Source organism: Alligator mississippiensis, chromosome 2, assembly GCF_030867095.1.
Source record: "Alligator mississippiensis isolate rAllMis1 chromosome 2, rAllMis1, whole genome shotgun sequence".
Lineage (NCBI taxonomy): Eukaryota > Metazoa > Chordata > Crocodylia > Alligatoridae > Alligator > Alligator mississippiensis.
The window spans coordinates 1,254,171-1,271,790 of record NC_081825.1 but is presented as its reverse complement, the minus strand read 5'-3'; the positions used below and the strand labels follow the sequence as shown (position 1 = coordinate 1,271,790).

At 51.5% G+C, this 17,620-nt stretch overlaps 1 non-coding gene across 1 annotated transcript; it reads left to right on the top strand.

Moving 5' to 3' along the window:
- The first annotated feature begins 11,455 nt into the window (after positions 1–11,455).
- Positions 11,456–11,529, top strand: TRNAT-UGU (transfer RNA threonine (anticodon UGU)). Its single transcript has one exon. It is a non-coding gene; the product is annotated as a tRNA-Thr (tRNA).
- The last annotated feature ends 6,091 nt before the right edge of the window (positions 11,530–17,620 follow it).

Below are 17,620 nucleotides of genomic sequence, written 5' to 3'. Positions count from 1 at the left end.
CTTTGAGTTAATGTTCGGGAGGTGAGTTAGAGGTGCTCTCAATTTGGTTAGAGAAGAGTGGGAAGGGAAAATCTCTTCCACCAAGACCTCTGTGGTGGCACGAGACTCCCTGGGACAGGCCCAGGAGAAGCAAAGCACCTGGTATGATGAAAAGGCTCGCTTACGTAACTTTGAATGAGGTGATAAGGTCATGGTTTTCCTGTCACTAAAGACAGACTAGCTGCAAGCAGCTTGGGAAAGTCCTCATGTCATCCTAGACAAGCTGGACAATGTGACCTACGTAGTGGCCAGGAGTGGGAAAAAGCCTAAGACCATTCATGTGAACATGCTTAAACCATACTTTAATAGAAGTGATGCAGTATTCTGGATTTCTCAGTAGAAGGATCACCGGAGGATCCAGAGGAGCCGGTCATGTATGGTGACTGGGATGGAGAGGCAGGAATAGAGGAACTCCACCTGCCGGACCATCTGCCCTCCCAGGACAAGGACAAGCTGCTCGCAGCACTCAAAGACTTTGGGACAGTGTTCTCCAACAAACCAGGTAAAATGGACCTGGCAGTACACTCTATAGACACGGGCAGCCATTGCCCTATCCAGTCCAGACCTTACCCCGTTAACGAGAAGGTGAAGCAAGAAATAATGTGAGAGATCACAGAGATGAAAGGGTTAGGGGTAATCCGGCCTTCAATGAGTCCCTGAGCTAGCCCGGTGGTACTCGTCCGGAAGCAGGATGGGACCATCCGGTTCTGTGTGGACTACTGGAAGCTGAATGCTATTGCCACCCGTGAGGTTTACCCTATGCCCAAGATGGACACTTTACTTGATCACCTGGGCCCAGCCAAGGTCATCTCTACTCTTGATCTGTCCAAAGGATTCTGGCAAATGGCACTGGATCCGGATGCCATAGCCAAGTCTGCCTTTACTACACCCATGGGACTATAGGAGTTTACAGTTTTACCTTTCGGTATGCACAACTCTCCTGCATCTTTTCAAAGACTGATTAATAACCTCTTAGAAAGATGTGAGCAGTTTGCCATGGCTTACATCGATGACATCGTCATCTTCAGTCAGGACTTTGAATCGCACCTGATTCATCTAACCACCGTGTCAGGCAAGATCAAGCAAGCTGGTCTTACTGTGAAGTCCAAAATGTGCCAGTGGGCACTATCTGAAGTGGTATATTTGGGACATCATGTGGGTGGAAATCATATTGCTCCCTTGTGGGACAAAATCGAGGCCATCAAAGACTGGCTGCCTCCTCAAACCAAGAAGCAAGTCGGAGCCTTCCTTGGCCTGACTGGATATTACAGGCGGTTTGTCCCTGGATTTGGAGCAACAGCAGCTCCCCTACATGAGCTGACCAAGAAGGGCAGCCCTGATCCAGTGGTCTGGAAGCAGGGGTGCCAGGAAGTATTTGACACCCTCAAGGCTGCCCTGATCAAACAACCGATCCTGAAGGCACCGCTCCATGATAAGCCCTTCTACATAGCCACTGATGCCTCCGACTCAGGACTAGGAGCTGTACTCCTGCAAGAGCACCAAGAGACACGGCACCTCATGGTGTACTTAAACTGGAAGTTAATCCCTTGGGAGCAGAACCTGTCATCCATTGAGAAGGAGTGTTTGGCAATCACCTGGGTGCTGAACAAGCTGAGGCCCTATTTCTGGAGGCAGCAGTTCACCGTCCTGTCGGACCATGCCCCACTGCCATGGTTGCAGACAATGCAAAACACCAACACCAAGCTTCAACAATGGGCCTGGCAGCTTCAGGAGTTCAACTTCACTGTCGAACACATCAAAGAAAGGCAGAATGTGATAGCGGATGCCCTGTCACGAAAAGACTCTGGGTAGTGGGTCGGACAGACTAAGACCCACCTGACCGACCTCTGGTGTGGGAGTTCTTTAACATGCTTTCATGTTCTATGTGTATTATTGTTATGGCCCATATTATGTGTTGTGTAATCTCTCTTTAGGTGTGAAAGGTGACCCTTCCAAATGAAACACGCTCGTACCCATAGCTCTGTAAAGCTAAGTTGTCCAAGATTTTAAGGGGGAGGGGGGAAGTGTGGCAGAAAGCCACCTTTGTTTCTCCCAAAAAAACTCTGCTCTGTGACAATTGTGATTAGGATGGGCCCAGCAGAGGATACACACCTTTACCCTATCTCTTTGGGTAACCTGAGCTGGATACATTCCTGAGGGAGGGGGGAAACCTGCTCCCTCTGCCTACGTGACTGGCATCACATACCTGGATGAGGGGCTTCCTTCCTGGTGGGCTAGAGTCTGCCTGGCAACTAGTGATGTATTTCAAATTGGTTGGCTGACAGCCAACAGGTGCTGGCTTCCATTGGACCAGGTAAATGAGGTCACAAGGGCCATATAAGTTAAGGACTGCCCAGGAGGAGGGGGGCAGCAGCCATGAGGGATTCTCAGGAATGAAGAGCTGTACCATCTGAAACTTGCTCTCTCTCTCAAAAGTCATGATCAAGGAGCTACTTGCCTCCAGAAGGAATCTCCAGCTGCCTCTGGATGATACTTGTGAGTAAGCTACCTGAGATCCAACTAGATATATAGCTTGCAGTAACTCAGATGCGAGATCAAAGGCTACCCAGCCACAGGAGTTTGCTGTATGGGATTTCTCTGATATTGCTCTGCCCTGTACCCTATTCTAACCCTACCCTCTGTAACCAATAAAGTTCTCCTTTGTGACTGGTGTAGGAGACTTATTGAAGGGTGGGTTTAATTATGCCCAGGAGGCCCCTTGGGTCTGAGGACTAAGGGAGAGTATCTTTCTTGGCCCCCAACTTGAGGAAGTTCCCCAAGTTCTTGTATGGGGTCAAGTACTCATAGGACTATTAGGCCTGTATTTCCCTGAAGACACAGGCCCCAGACAGTCCCTTCATGGGGTGGTGGCAGCACACATTATCCCTGGATTCTGCGGTGGGTCTCGAAAGGGGGTTTGCCAGGGCATAGGCGCCCCTGGAGAGACACATGGAGTGCGGAAGGTGGACGGGCATGGTGAGGTCAGAGGCTCAATGCAGGACCTCCCCCTACTGGCCCACCACACCAGCAAACATCCTCCACCCCCATCTGGGGCTTCAGATGTCCCCAAAACCTTTGGCTGGCATCCTACTTGCAGGCCCAAGCCCAGAGGATTTAGGTTTGGACGCCACCAAGTTTTGCTTCCCCATATCCATAAGGCCACAGGAGTAAGCTAGGGAGGAGTCTCCCAGTTCCATAAGGTGGGCATAAAGCCCAGGTTAACTATGCCTTACCTACACAGGTACTATCCCATGCCAGTAAAGCAGTCTTCCCTGGGCATGACTAGGAAGCCACTGTGGTGATCATGGTATATCCCCTAGGTAAGCACAGGCTACACTTGACCTGAGCCAACAGGAGGCCGAGAAGCAGTTTGCCTCCTCTCAGTGTCTCCCTGCAGCCAGTTCCTATTATCCAGCATAAGAACCATCGTTTACCCATAAGCAAACCCAGTGCTCTCCCTTGAACCATTGTTATTTCCCTACAAAAACCTCTACCCAAACTCCAGTCTCTGTTCTGGGCCTTGGACCCTAGCTCCACTGGGACTTCACCTTCTTGTTTCCTGACTGGATACCTTCACTGGTCATGCTGAGGGCACTGCCCGTCTGCAAGCTCCAACAAACACACGGGAACCTTGACCACTTCAAGCCTTGCTGACAGGTAAGATCCCAACTTTCTCTCTGTCTCCTAATCCAGGCACAGACCTGACTTTTGCTGATGTCTCTTACTCGAGGCACAGCTTTCTAAACCTGACTTTTGCAGATCAAACTTGAGCTAAAGTTCCCCAAATACCCAGGTGAAACTGTGTACTATTGTAACTGTCTCGTTTGTTTTTCCTTGCAAGGCTATTACTTCTAGTATCATCATAAGAGCTCTATTGTGGCTCCACTTGATTTTGAACTGAAATGTAGGATTTAATGTCCAGCATGCTTTGAACTTCCCTCTCATTCTTTCCCCTTCTCTTCCTGCTGAATGCATTTCTCCATGGACAGCTCACCTTTTTCTGCAGACTGAAATAGAATTAAGGTATTAAATATATGGGGTTTCTTTTTCTTGCACTATCCATTTTCCCTGCGGGGCAAGGCATGGGGCAAAGGCTGCACCTATGTTCATCTTTGTATCTGTAGCATGCTCTCCATCCTGTTTCATAGTTTCATAGTAGCTAGGGTCAGGAGGGACCTGATCAGTTCATCTCGCCTGACCCCCTGCCACAGGCAGGAATGAATGCTGGGTTCACAAGACCCCAGACAGGTGAGCATCCAACCTCCTCTTGAATTTGTCCAAGGTAGGAGCAAGGACCACTTCCCTGGGAAGCTGGCTCCAGATCCTGACTGACCTGGCACTGAAGTAGCACCTCCTGATGTCTAGCCTGAATTTATATTCTAAGAATTTGTGGCCATTTTTCCTTGTTACCCCGGGGGGCACTCGGGGGAACAGGATCTCTCCCATTCCCCGCTGGTCCCCCCTGGTGAGTTTATAGATGGCTACCAGGTCCCCCCTCAGCCTCCTCTTGCTGAGACTGAACAGGTTCAGGTCCCTCAGTCTCTCCTCAACGGCCTGTCCTGCTGCCTTCTCACCAAGCAGGTGCCCTCCTCTGGACCCTCTCAAGGCTAGTCACATCCCCTTTGAAGTGCTGCACCTTCAATACCTTTTGAAGTGTTGAAATAATCTAAAGAAGTAAGTCTGAGCCGGGGTGATTGGGCACTCTGGGGTGCCGTGTGCTGTTTGTTCATGCTGCCACACAATATTAGCCCTTGTAGTTGTGTGTATATTTGCATATGAATCATAAGATAAATGCAGAAGTTGCAAAAAAGAATCGGTAATGTCAAAAATATGGTGACTTATTCTGCCATCTTTATTTTGGAAGATCTGTTTTATGATGGGAGGATGGCAGTGACGGCACACCACCACCCACTCCCCTGCATTGCCGCTACTCCGTGTCTGGCCATGCACAACCCCCTTACACACACACACACACACACGCACACGCACACACACACGCACACGCACACACACACACACAGACTTGCCCCTTACAGGCTCCCCTTCCCGCACTCTTGATCACACAGAGGTAGCCCCCCCCACCCCCCGTGTAACCCTACAGATGCCAGGTGCATCATATCTCTGCGGTGGGGGAGGGGGGTGGTACTGGGAGTGGTAGCTCAGCTGCAGGGGGGTGTGGCTAACATGAATTTTTAGGGGCTGTAGCCCCCAAGGCCCTCCCAGTGCCACCAGCCCAGCCCCAACCCCTCCCCCCCAGCAGGTGGGGCACGGCTCTCCCAGCCTGGCCCCAGCCTTGCCCCCACTGCTCCCAGCCCCATGGCGTGGGTACTTACAGCTCCCAGGGAAGCAAACGTGAAAGCTGAAGTTTTAAACTTGGCGCCAAACATGGGCAGGAGATTAAAACTGCGGCTTTCCCTTCCCTGCTGGGGAGGATCCCGGGACCTGAATTGCAAAGGCCCCCGGGGTCCTGCCCAGCCTCTGCATTAATCTGTCGATGGTGGTGGGGGGAGCACTGCCACAGTGACATCCCCCACCCCATCCCCTCCCTGCCGACTGCTGTCAGGGGGTACAGTGGGTCCCTCACCTCCAACTCCCCTGAGCAGTGGCGCAAAGTTGTGCCAGCAACCGCACTCGTGCATGCGTGGTTGGCACAGAACACTACAGACAGACAGATACACACAAACAAGGCTTTTATTATATAAGAATTTTTTCCCCTCTTTGGATTAGGAAAAGTTGGAGCAAAGCATTTTCCTCAAAGACTACCCAATGGCCCTATAGTAGGGAAAGTGTTCACTCAAGCCATATCTGACCTGGCTAGGGATTGAACCCAGGTCCCCTGCAGGGGGAGCAGGAATTCTACCATTGAACCACCAGTGCTTGATAAGACCAGCTGCTTGTGGCAGCCTTGGAGAAGAAAAGGCCACTGGGACCCCCCCCCCCTTCACTCCAAGGAGATATAGGTCAAAGGTTTTGGGTGCTTTTCAATCTCCTGGTCCAAAGCTGATTGCTAAGCACTGCCCAGAACTGCAAGAAACAGCCTGCCCTGGAAAAGAGGGAAAATGTACTTGGGCTACCTTTGGTGTGGTTGTGTTTTGTCTTTGCTTCGACAAGGACCCCAAATCCCTTTCTGAGCTCCTGCTTTCCATGTGACTCCATCTTTTCCTGGGCTGGGTGCTGAGGGGATCCTGCAGTGATTGAAAGCATCTGGGAATGTGGGCGCCCAAGAGAGGCTGAATGGACATAGTAGATGTCTGCATGGGTGGTGTCTGTGCCACAGGCTGCTCCTTTTCCTTTTTCTGTGCTGATTCTTATTCCTAGATTCATAGATTCATAGATGCTATGGTCGGAAGGGACCTCAATAGATCATCGAGTCTGACCCCCTGCAAAGACAGAAAATAGTGCTGGGTCTAGATGACCCCAGCTAGATGCTCATCTAACCTCCTCTTGAAGACCCCCAGGGTAGGGGAGAGCACCACCTCCCTTGGGAGCCCATTCCAGACCTTGGCCACTCTAGCTGTGAAGAAGTTCTTCCTAATGTCCAGTCTAAATCTGCTCTCTGCTAGCTTGTGGCCATTGTTTCTTGTAACCCCCGGGGGTGCCTTGGTGAATAAATACTCACCAATTCCCTTCTGTGCCCCCGTGATGAACTCAAAGGCAGCCACAAGGTCGCCTCTCAACCTTCTCTTGCGGAGGCTGAAAAGGTCGTTTCTCTAGTCTCTCCTCGTAGGGCTTGGTCTGCAGCCCCTTGACCATACGAGTTGCCCTTCTCATTTTTCCTCCCTAGGTGCAGCACTTTGCATTTCTCCTTGTTGAATTGCATTCTGTTGTTTTCTGCCCACTTGTCCAACCTGTCCAGGTCTGCTTGTAGTTATTCCCTGCCCTCCGGCGTGTCCACTTCTCCCCACAGTTTTGTGTCATCTGCAAACTTAGACAGAGTACACTTCACTCCCTCATCCAAGTCGCTGATGAAGACATTGAAGAGTATCGGTCCAAGGACCGAGCCCTGCGGGACCCCACTGCCCACAACCTTCTAGGTCGATACCGACCCATCCACCACAACACTCTGGGTGCGACCCTCCAGCCAATTCGCCACCCACTGGACTGTGTAGTCATCCAAGTCACAGCCTCTTAACTTGTTCACCAGTATGGGATGGGATACTGTATCGAAGGCCTTCCTGAAGTCTAAGTATACGACATCCACCCCTACTCCTGTGTCCAGGCATTTTGTAACCTGGTCATAAAAAGAGACTACATTAGTCAGGCATAATCTGCCTGCCACGAACCCGTGCTGGTTTCCCCTCAGCATAATTTTTCCTGCCGGGCTCTCACAAATGTGAGCCTTGATAATTTTTTCAAAGACTTTGCCAAGGATGGAGGTGAGACTGACTGGCCTCTACTTGCCCGGGTCCTCCTTCCTCCCCTTCTTGAAAATGGGGACCACATTGGCCCTTTTCCAGTCCTCTGGGACCTGGCCCTTGCACCACGAGCATTCAAATATTCCCGCCAGTGGCTTCAGTAACCTCGGATGGAGCTCATCTGGGCCTGCCGACTTAAAGGCATCCAGTTCTTCCAAGTGGCTCTGCACCATCTCAGGGTCTACGCATGGCAGTCTGGCGCCCTGCTACTGCCTCTCTACAACCGCAGTGAGAGACTTGTCATGCCCCTCGCTTAGGAACACTGAGGCAAAGAACTCATTGAGGAGTTCAGCCTTGTCCGCCCTGTCCATCACCAATTGCTTCTGCTCATTTAGCAGGGGTCCTATTCCTCCCTGGGCCTTCCTTTTACTCCCTATATATCTAAAAAACAATTTTTTCTTATCCTTTACTTGGGATGCCATCCTCAGCTCCATGGTGGCTTTGGCCCATCTAACTGCCTCCCTACAAGCGAGAGTAAAGGAGGTATACTCCTCTTTGGTAATCTCTCCCTGTTTGCACTTTTTATGTGCCCCCCTTTTGGCCCTTAGGCTGCCCTGGATTTCTCTGGTCAGCGAAGGAAGCCTCCTGGCCCCTTTCCCTCTTTTTCCTCGCATCGGGATCATCTACCTCTGTGCCCGAAAGATCGTTTCCTTAAGGCACAGCCCCCTTCTTGGGCTCCCATCACTTCAAAACTCCTACTCTGCAGTGCGTCCTTGACTAATTGCCTGAGTTCATTGAAATCAGCTTTCCTAAAGTCTAGCACTTTCACCCTACTAGTTACCTTACCCACTCGACGTTGTCACAACCCAAAGTTGTGATTTTTTATTTGTGTGTGCTTCGGCACTGCTAAATTATTTTCCCGCTAAATTGCAGCTTCTTTGCATGGTGGAGTTTTCTGCTGCAGAAGAGAACCCCGGTGCAACGGAGAATTTCCCGCCAATTTGTAGCTTTCTTTGCATGGTGCATTTCTTTTTGCATCTAGGAAATGCTTGGTGCAAAGAGTTTCCGCCATTTGTATTCAAATTCGAGCCACATTACTGGTTCACATTAAATTATGCACACGTGGCAGCTAGCGATTGGCTTGCTAGCCGTATAAAGAGCTTGGGTGGTTTCCGCCCAAGTTGGAGAGAAATTGGAGTTCGAGCTGGAGAGAAATCGGAGTGAGAGAGAAGCCTTCACCTTGCGTGAAGATCTCTAAGCGCTGTGGATCCTCACGGACCCAACGCATTTCTTAAAAGGCAACAGAGGCCTGAACAGCCTCTGGCCTCTCCCCATCACTGATAGATTCCTAGACGTATCCCTTCCTGCACGAGAAACTACCGAACCCACAGAGCTTCAACAACTCCGTGGGAGAGAACGAATTTGTCGTAGTCCTTTAACAAGCATTTAAGCGGAGCTGTACCTGGAAAACTGTCCAGCCTACACCACGACCACCTTTGGTGTAAGTAAGCAATCTTTAAATCAACCACTACGCATCCGTGACTAATTCTAGCTTGCCCCCTGTCTTCTCCGACCCCACGTGCCAGGGCTGCTGGCCACAGCCCGCGTGCACAAAAGGGCCCGGATTGCTCCCGGCCCGCACAGACATCTTATGATGAATTCTATTATTAGGTGATCACTGTCCCCAGGTGGCTACCGATCTGGAGGTCCCCTACCATGTCATCCCCCGTTGCCAATACCAGATCCAGTAAGGCATTCCCCCTAGTGGAATCGTGTACCTCCTGTGACAGGTGGAGGTCCTGTATGCAGGACAGGAACCTGCATGAACGGTGGGACTTTGCTGTCTGCGTCTCCCAGCAGATGTCTGGGTAGTTTAGGTCCCCCATGACTACCACCTCCTTAGCTTTTATGGTCTCCGAGAGCTGCCTCAGGAGCCCCAAATCTAGTTCTTCCCCTTGGTGTGGGGGTCTGTAGCAGACCCCTACCACCAAATCCCTTTCTCCTTGACTTCCATGTAACCTAACCCACAATCCTTCTACTTTCTCCTCCTCCGATTCCATTTTGATAAGGGTCGATGTATATCGCTCATTAACATAGAGAGCAACCCCTCCCCCTCTCTTCCCCACTCTATCCTTTCTGTACAGCTTATAACCCTCAGTGTGTACCTCCCAGTCATGGGAAGAATCCCACCAGGTTTCTGTTAGCCCTACTAATCGTAGGTGTTTTGTGCAAGCAGGAGCGCCAGTTCATCCTGCTTGCTCCCCATGCTCCTAGCATTAGTGTATAGGCACTTGAGCCCTGTGACTGGCACCTTTTTTGACCCCTAGCTCTGATGCCCAAAGAGCCTATTATTGCTTACCTGATTATTGCTTACCTGTGCAGTACTACTGGCCACCCCATGGCTTGCAGGTTCCCAATGTTCTCCTTCTTCAGGCTAGGCTGTCCTTGTGGGTGCCACATGGTTTGGTGGTCCATGGCTTCCCCCGGCCTCATCATCCCCTCCCCCCAACGAGCCTAGTTTAAAGCGCGCCGGAGGAGATCCACCAACCTAGAAGAGAACACACGCTTACCTTTGGGAGACAGGTGAAGACATCCCAACTGAGCATGTCCCAACTGAGCATGTCTTGCAGGAATCTTTCCCTGGCCCAAGGTAAAGAGGAGGGAGATTTATTTATTTTTTTATTTAAATTTTTCCATGTTCCAAGACAAATCAGCCAAATCAGTTTCAAATCTGCTAGTCAGTCCAGAACCATAATTGGCCCTACTACCAACAAAATCCTCCACCCCCCGATCTGGTGCTTCAGATGTTTCCAAAACCTTTGACTGGCATCCTACTTGCAGGCCCAAGCCCAGAGGATTTAGGTTTGGATGCCACCAAGTTTTGCTTCCCCATATCCATAAGGCCCCAGGAGCAAGCTAGGCAGGAGTCTCCCAGTTCCATAAGGTGGGAATAAAGCCCAGGTTAACTATGGCTTACCAACACAGGTACTATCCCATGCCAGCAGAGTGGTCTTCCCTAGGCACGACTAGGAAACCCCTGTGGTGATCATGGTATATCCCCTAGGTAAGCACAGGCTACACTTGACCTGAGCCAACGAGAGGCCGAGAAGCAGTTTGCCTCCTCTCAGTGTCTCCCTGAAGTCAGTTCCTATGATCCAGCATAAGAGCCATCATTTACCCATAAGCCTCCACTGCTCTCCCTTGAGCCATTGTTATTTCCCTACAAAAACCCCTCCCAAGCTCCAGTCTCTGTGCTGGGCCTTGGATCCAAAATGCTGCCCCAGCTCCACTGGGACTTCACCTCCTCCTTTCCTGCCTGAATACCTTCACTGGTCATGCTGAGGGCGCTGCCCGTCTGCAAGCTCCAACAAACACACGGGAACCTTGACCACTTCAAGCCTTGCTGACAGGTAAGATCCCAACTTTCTCTCTGTCTCTTAATCCAGGCACAGACCTGACTTTTGCTGATGTCTCTTACTCCAGGTACAGCTTTCTAAACCTGACTTTTGCAGATCACACTTGAGCTAACACCCCCAAATACCCAGTTAAAACTATATCATATCGTGTTTTTCCTTGCAAAGCTATTACTACTAGTATCATCATCAGTGTCCTATACCTGCCAATAAAATCACTTCTATGGTCAAGCTGGTTGCCATACTCTCTCTGAACCTCATTTACTCTTCCTACTCCTCAACCTCCCCATTTGCTCTGCAGCAACGCTTCTTTTACCTGACCCAAACACCAAAAATTCCTGTGAGGTCTGCTCATCAAGGGAGTTACTACCACAACTATGATGAGATTACGGGGGGAGGGAGGGGGGTTTTGAGTTTGGAGCCTTTGAGGGCGTCAGCCTGTAAATGCTGATTGACCCAGCTGGTTCAGACAGGCTCCGTGTCTGTGCTGAGTTTGGGGCCCAAGAGGGTATAATCTGGAAATGCTGAGTAGCCCTGCCCATTCAGATGTACTCTGTTAATTTGTGTGTATGTGTTGGCTTCAAAGGACCAACTTATGGGACCATAATAAATTCTAGTTTATTACAGAGGGGGAAGTCCTTCAGTGTGGGCACTGTGGCTTAAATGGTTAAAGCACCTGTCTTGTAAACAGGGGGTCCTGGGTTCAAATCCCAGCAGTGCCTGCTTCTTTTCACCACAGTGCAGAGTTGTGATTAGGCCAAAAGAAATCTGAAGGTTCAACTAGAGCAAAATCCTGCACTTAGCACAGAGCAACCGGGACAGGCTCAGGGCTTGCTGGCTGCACAGCAGGTCTGCAGAAATCCAGCCCAAGTTTCTCTAGGTCACTCTGAATCCTAGCCCTACCCTTCAGCCTACCTACTACTCCCCTCTGCTTGGTGTCATCACCCAGCGTGCTGAGGATTCACTCTGTGTCACCTTCCAGGACAGTGATGAAGATTTACAGGTTATAGGGGCTGGAAGGGCCCTTGGAAGAGTATAGGGTCCAGCCCCTTGCACCACGCAGGAAAGACACCCATGGGCCAGGTGACCCCAGCAAGGTGCTGTCCAGTCTCTTGAAGGTTTCCAGGGTCGGCGATTGCACCACCTCTGGAGGGAGCTTCTTCCACAGTCTGGACACCCTGCCTGTGAAGGAGTTTTTCCTGATGTTGAGCCGGAATTGATCTTCCAGGAGTTAGTGGGCATTATACTGGCTTTCCCCTCGGGTGTCCTGGTGAACAGTTGCCCAGATGTACCCCGCTAGTGTAGCGGTAAGCTGCTACCAGGTCCCCACTCGACCTTCCTTTCCTCAGGCTGAAGAGTCCCAGGTCCCTCAGCCTTTCCTCGTATGGCTTGCCATGTAAGACTCTGATCCTTTGGGTGGCTTTTCTCTCGACTCTCTCAAGCTTATCCTTATCCTTGTTCAAATGCGGTGCCCAGAACTGGATGTCCTCTTGCAACTCCACATCCCAAAGCAGCCCTCGTCCTGCACTCGACCGCTGCACTGCACCCGACTCCAGCGTGCCCCCTTCTCAACCGCTGCATTCGCCTTCCCGTGCCCCGGGGCAGCTCTCCCCGCTGGGCTGAGTCCTTCTACCTCTGGGGTGCGTCCACTCTCATGTGCATCAAACCTCTCTCATCAATACAGCATACGCGCATCCCGACAACTGCTCCCACGATTTATAGGCCTTGAGCGGGGCAGAAAAAGCCCCCTGCCCGCCTTGTTGCGGTGTAAACATTACTCCACACATGCTGGCGCCGGGCTGGAAAAGAGTGCCAAAACCATGTCCAAAAAGAGCACCACAACAGTGTACAAAAACGGCGCCAAAAGACTTGTTGGGGGCAGCCCCTTTGGGTGGCTTTGCAAAGTGCTTGGGTGGTTGGGGGGATGGGAGGTGCGATGCCAGTGTGCAGGGATCCTGGCAAGCCAGACTTGTGAGGGGCAGGCACCCCTTTGGGTAGCTTTGCCAGGAAGACTGCACCCCAAAAACTGAGCACCCAATCCAACCCCCCCCCACCCTCCCACCCACCCCTGCCTAGGAAAAGCAGCAATACTGCACCCAGGGTAGGAGCAGGGGAAGGTTTTACATTTGAAAGAAGTCAATTAGCAACTGCTCAGGCCCAGCTCCCCCTCTTTGTTCTCCCGGAAGCAAAAGCCCTTTCCTTTGTAAAAAGTTTATTCACCCTCCCCCTCAACCTCCCAGCACCACCCTTGCACTTGGTCCCTGCCTACACTTGGGGTTTGATTTGTGCATCCTGCACCCCCCCACCTCCCTCCACCACCACCCACACCGTGAGCAGGGATTTTGGCAGCCCTTCACAAGTAGGGAGCCACACAAAGGAAGGCAGGGTAACATGAGGCTTTATTGTAAAGGTTTGGAGACAAGGCCAGTTGGACAACTGGGATTCACGTGTCAGAGGGACAGAAGACTGCGCTCACATGGACCCACCACCTGCTGAAACAGGAAATGATGCCAACTGCGCCCCACAGCACCAGTGGATCTGTAAGACGGCCCTTGGGTAGGCTTGGCTGTGACACCATGGGTGCATCTACAGGTGCATTTACTGTGCAGTAACTCATTCTGCCATAAGTTCATAGATTTCATAGATTTCAGAGACATTAGGGATGGAAGAGACCTCAGAAGATCATCGAGTCCAGCCCCCTGCCACAGGGGCAACAAGTCAGCAGGGGTCATAGGATCCCAGCAAGATAAATATCCAAATGTCTCTTGAACGTGTTCAAAGTAGGTGCTTGAACCACCTCCAGCGGCAGTCTGTTCCAGACCTTGGGAGCTTGGACAGTAAAGAAGTTCTTCCTTATTTCCAGCCTGAAAAGGTCATGGAGGAGTTTGTGATCATTCAACTTTGTCATCCCTTGGGGCACTCTGATGAACAAATGTTCCCCCAGATCCTGGTGAACACCCCTGATAAACTTATAGGTGGCCATCTGAACACACCTGAGCCTGCTCTTTTCCAAGCTGAAGAGTCCCATAGCTCTCACCCTCCCAGCATAAGGTCTGTTTTCCTGACCTCTGATCATGTGTGTGGCTCTCCTCTAAACTCTCTCAAGCTTCTCCACATCCTTCTTGAATTGTGGAGCCCAAAACTGAATGCAGTACTCCAGCTGTGGCCTCACCAAGGTCGAGTACAATGGCAAACTGACATCCTGGGATTTGCTTGAGAAGCTTCTATGCATGCAAGCCAGGGTTTTGCTCGCTTTACTAGCTGCAGCATCACATTGAAGGTTCATGTTCATCTTGTGGTCAATCATGACCCCCAAGTCCCTTTTGTCTGTAGTGCAAGCCAGCGTAGCACTGCCGAGCCTATAAGCATGCCGCGGGTTTTTCTTCCCAACATGGAAAACCTTGCATTTTTCAGTGTTAAACACCATCAGGTTCTCATCTGCTCATTGCCTGAGCCTGTCAAGGTCAGCCTGGATCACCCCTCTGTCCTCAGGTGTGGATGCTTTACCCCTAAGTTTGGTGTCATCCATGAACTTGGCCAGTCTGCTTCTGATGCCAAAGTCCATATCATTAATGAAGAGATGGAACGATATGGGACCAAGGACAGAGCCTTGGGGGACCACACTGGCCACAGGGCACCATGACAATTGGCTTCCATCAACCACTGCCATCTAGGTCCGACCATGGAGCCAATTCCCCAGCCAGTGGATCATAGTGAGGCCAGGGCTGTAATTAGCCAGTTTTGTTAGGGGTGATCGTGGGATACCAGATCAAAGACTTTTTTAAAGACAAGATATATGACATCAATCTCTTCTCCCTTGTCCAGGTGATAGGTCACCTGGTCATCAAAGGACATGAGATTGGTCAAGACCTACCCATGACAAAGCCATACCGGCTATCCCTCAGGATGTTGCCATCAGCCAGTTTGTTAATAATGGTGTCTTTGATAATCTTTTCTAAGACCTTACCCCGGGATAGAGGTCAGGCTGATGGGACTGTAGTTTGCCGGATCCACTTACCTCCCTTTCTTGAAGATAGGAACCACATTGGCCTTCTTCCAGTCTTCGGACACTTCACCAGAGTGCCAGGAGTTCTCAAAGATCCATGCCAGGGGCTGGGCTATGATGCTTATCAGCTCCTTGAGTACCCTGGGGTGTAAATTGACAGGGCTGGCTGACTTGAAGGTATCCAGCATCTCAAGGTGTTCCTTCACGAGGTCAGCATTGATGGAGGGTAAGGAATGACCCTCACCTGGGTCTCCCTGTCCTGTAATGGGCAGGGGCGTCCCATGCGACTGGTGAAAGTCTGAATCAAAATATCCATTAAGCAGGTTGGCTTTTTCCTGGGCATTGGTTATCAGTTGTCCCATCTGATTTAGCAGGGGTCCAATGTTGCCCTTGCTTTTCCTCCTGCTCCTCACATATCTGAAAAAGGATTTTTTATTGTCCTTCATATTCAAAGCTAGTTGGAGTTCAGTAGCAGCCCTGGCTTTCCTGGTTTGCTCCCTGCAGGTCCGGACCAGAGCAGAGTATTCCTCCTTGGAGGTGGATCCCATCTTCCATCCTTTGTAGATCTGTCTTTTTAGATACAGGAGGTCCGCTAGATCCCTGAAGAGCCAGGGGGCTGCTGTGCCCTTTTCCTGCCTTTCCTCCGAGATGGGATAGACTGAGCTTGTGCATTGAGGATCGCTCCCTCTAGGAGCAACCACTCATCCTGAACTCCTCTCCCCTTTTGGTTGTGACCCTTTAGGGCCTCACTGACAAGCCTTATGAGCTTGTCAAAGTCAGCTTTCCTGGAGTCAAGGACTTCTGTATTGCTGACATGCCAGGTTTATGGCGGATAGTGAAAGTGGTCAGCTCATAGTCACTGTCACCCACCTTCCCTTCAATCATTAGGTTGCCGATTACATCATCCCAGGTTGCCAACACCAGGTCAAGAAGTGCTTTGCCTCTCATTGGCCTGTAGACTTCCTGTGTCAGATAGAGGTCATCCACGCATGAGAGAAAGCTTTGTGACTCCTCAGATTTGGCCAAGCACTTTTCCCGCCAGATGTCTGGGTAGTTGAAGTCTCCCATGACAACCATGCACCGGGAGCGTGCAACCTCAGGCAATTCCATGGCGAACTCCTGGTCCAGCTCTTGACTTTGGGTGGGAGGTCTGTAGTAGACTCCCACCATTGTGTCCCCTGTGCTGTGTTCCCAACAGATTTTAACCCAGCGGGTCTCCAGCCGTCTACCTTGGTCACCAATGTCAGCTTGCAGGGACGTGTAACTTTCCTTGACATAGAGAGCTACACCCCTGCCTCTTTCATCCACTTGATCCCTCCTGTACAGGGTATAGCCATCTATACCCATGGTCCAGTCATGGGTGAAGTCAGGGGTGGGCTCCCTTAAGTGCCTTGGCCTGCTAGCTTTGCAAGGGTTGCTCAGAGGGCCAGCAGTGGCAGTAGTCCCCCCATCCCTCGGCAGGCTTAGTTTGAAGCCCGGTGGAGCAGGTCAGCCGGTCTGGCTGAGAAGAGCCTCCTCCACAGTGGAGAGAGGTGGAGGTCATCCCTTCCCAGCAGCTCACTGCCTGTCTCACAAAACAGCAAACTGTGGTCATGGAAGTCGAAGCCTTCCAGATGACACCAGCGCCGCAGTCATTGGTTAACTACCTCGATCCTCCTCTCGCTCCTCAGTCCGTAGCCCAAAACTGGGAGGATCAAGGAAAATACCACCTGTGCCCCGAGACCCTTTAGTCCTGCTCCCAAATCCCTGCAGTGCTTCATGACCCGGCTGGGATTTCTCTGAGCCCTCTTATTGGAAACCACATGGAGAAGGAGCATAGGGTAGTTGTCAGTGGGCTGAAAGAGTTTAGGGATCTTCTCCACAATGTCTCGGATATGGGGTCCCGGTAAGCAGCAGTCTTCCAGGGTTGAGCAAATTGCCCCCTCTGCCCCGCTCAGGATGGAGTCTCCCACAACAAACACTTTGAATTGTGCCTTGGGGAGAGTGGGGGCGGTAGCTATGGTTGAGCCGGTGCTGTCTACTGGAGCTGGTGACTTAGCAGGCTCTGCTGGGGCTGCAAGAGGTTCGTACCTCTTCCAAAGCTCTAGCAGTGCATGGGCCTTAGTGTGGCCGGGCTTGGGGCCGTTGACCACCTTGGCGTTACATCACAGTAACTGTGTGTGGACTGACTTGGGACTAACTGGGCATACATTTGCTCCCTGCATCATGTATTGCAAATGAATCTGTTACCTGCCCTTCACCTGGTGTCTGCACTGGCCAAGGCGGTCCTGATTGGAGCCGGGCCGGGGGCTGGTCTCTGTGGTCGTGACCTGGCAGGTGTGAGCATGGCACAGCCCAAGAGACACCACGGGAAACCCACAAGAGCCGAACCCAGCGGGAAGCTGAGGCAGAGCCAAGCTGCCTCCTCTCGTGGCTGATCCCGTCCCGCAGGTGCCTGGGCGCTGATTTCCAGCCCCTGCAACCATCGCGTCGTCAGCCTCTCGGGTTTTCTTCCTGGTGCAAGTTCAAAGTCAGACGTGATTATTTCTGCCTCCCTTCTCTCCCCCGCTGCGCGCCTCTTTGGTCCATGAAAGGTGATTTTTTTCCCTCAGCCCAAGCTCTGCTTTGTCCTCTGCCTCAATTTCCCTCCCTCCAGCCCTTCTCTGGCTCCCAGCTCTGCCCCGTGCGGAGGTGACGGGCTCCCAGTCCCATCGCCAGTGTGCCCCCTCCACAGCTGAAAGGAAAGGCCAAACAGAAAGATTTGGAGCTTCCTCCGCAACCAGAGCCAGGGACGGGGGGAGCACGGCGGGGCACAGATTTGCGTTTCT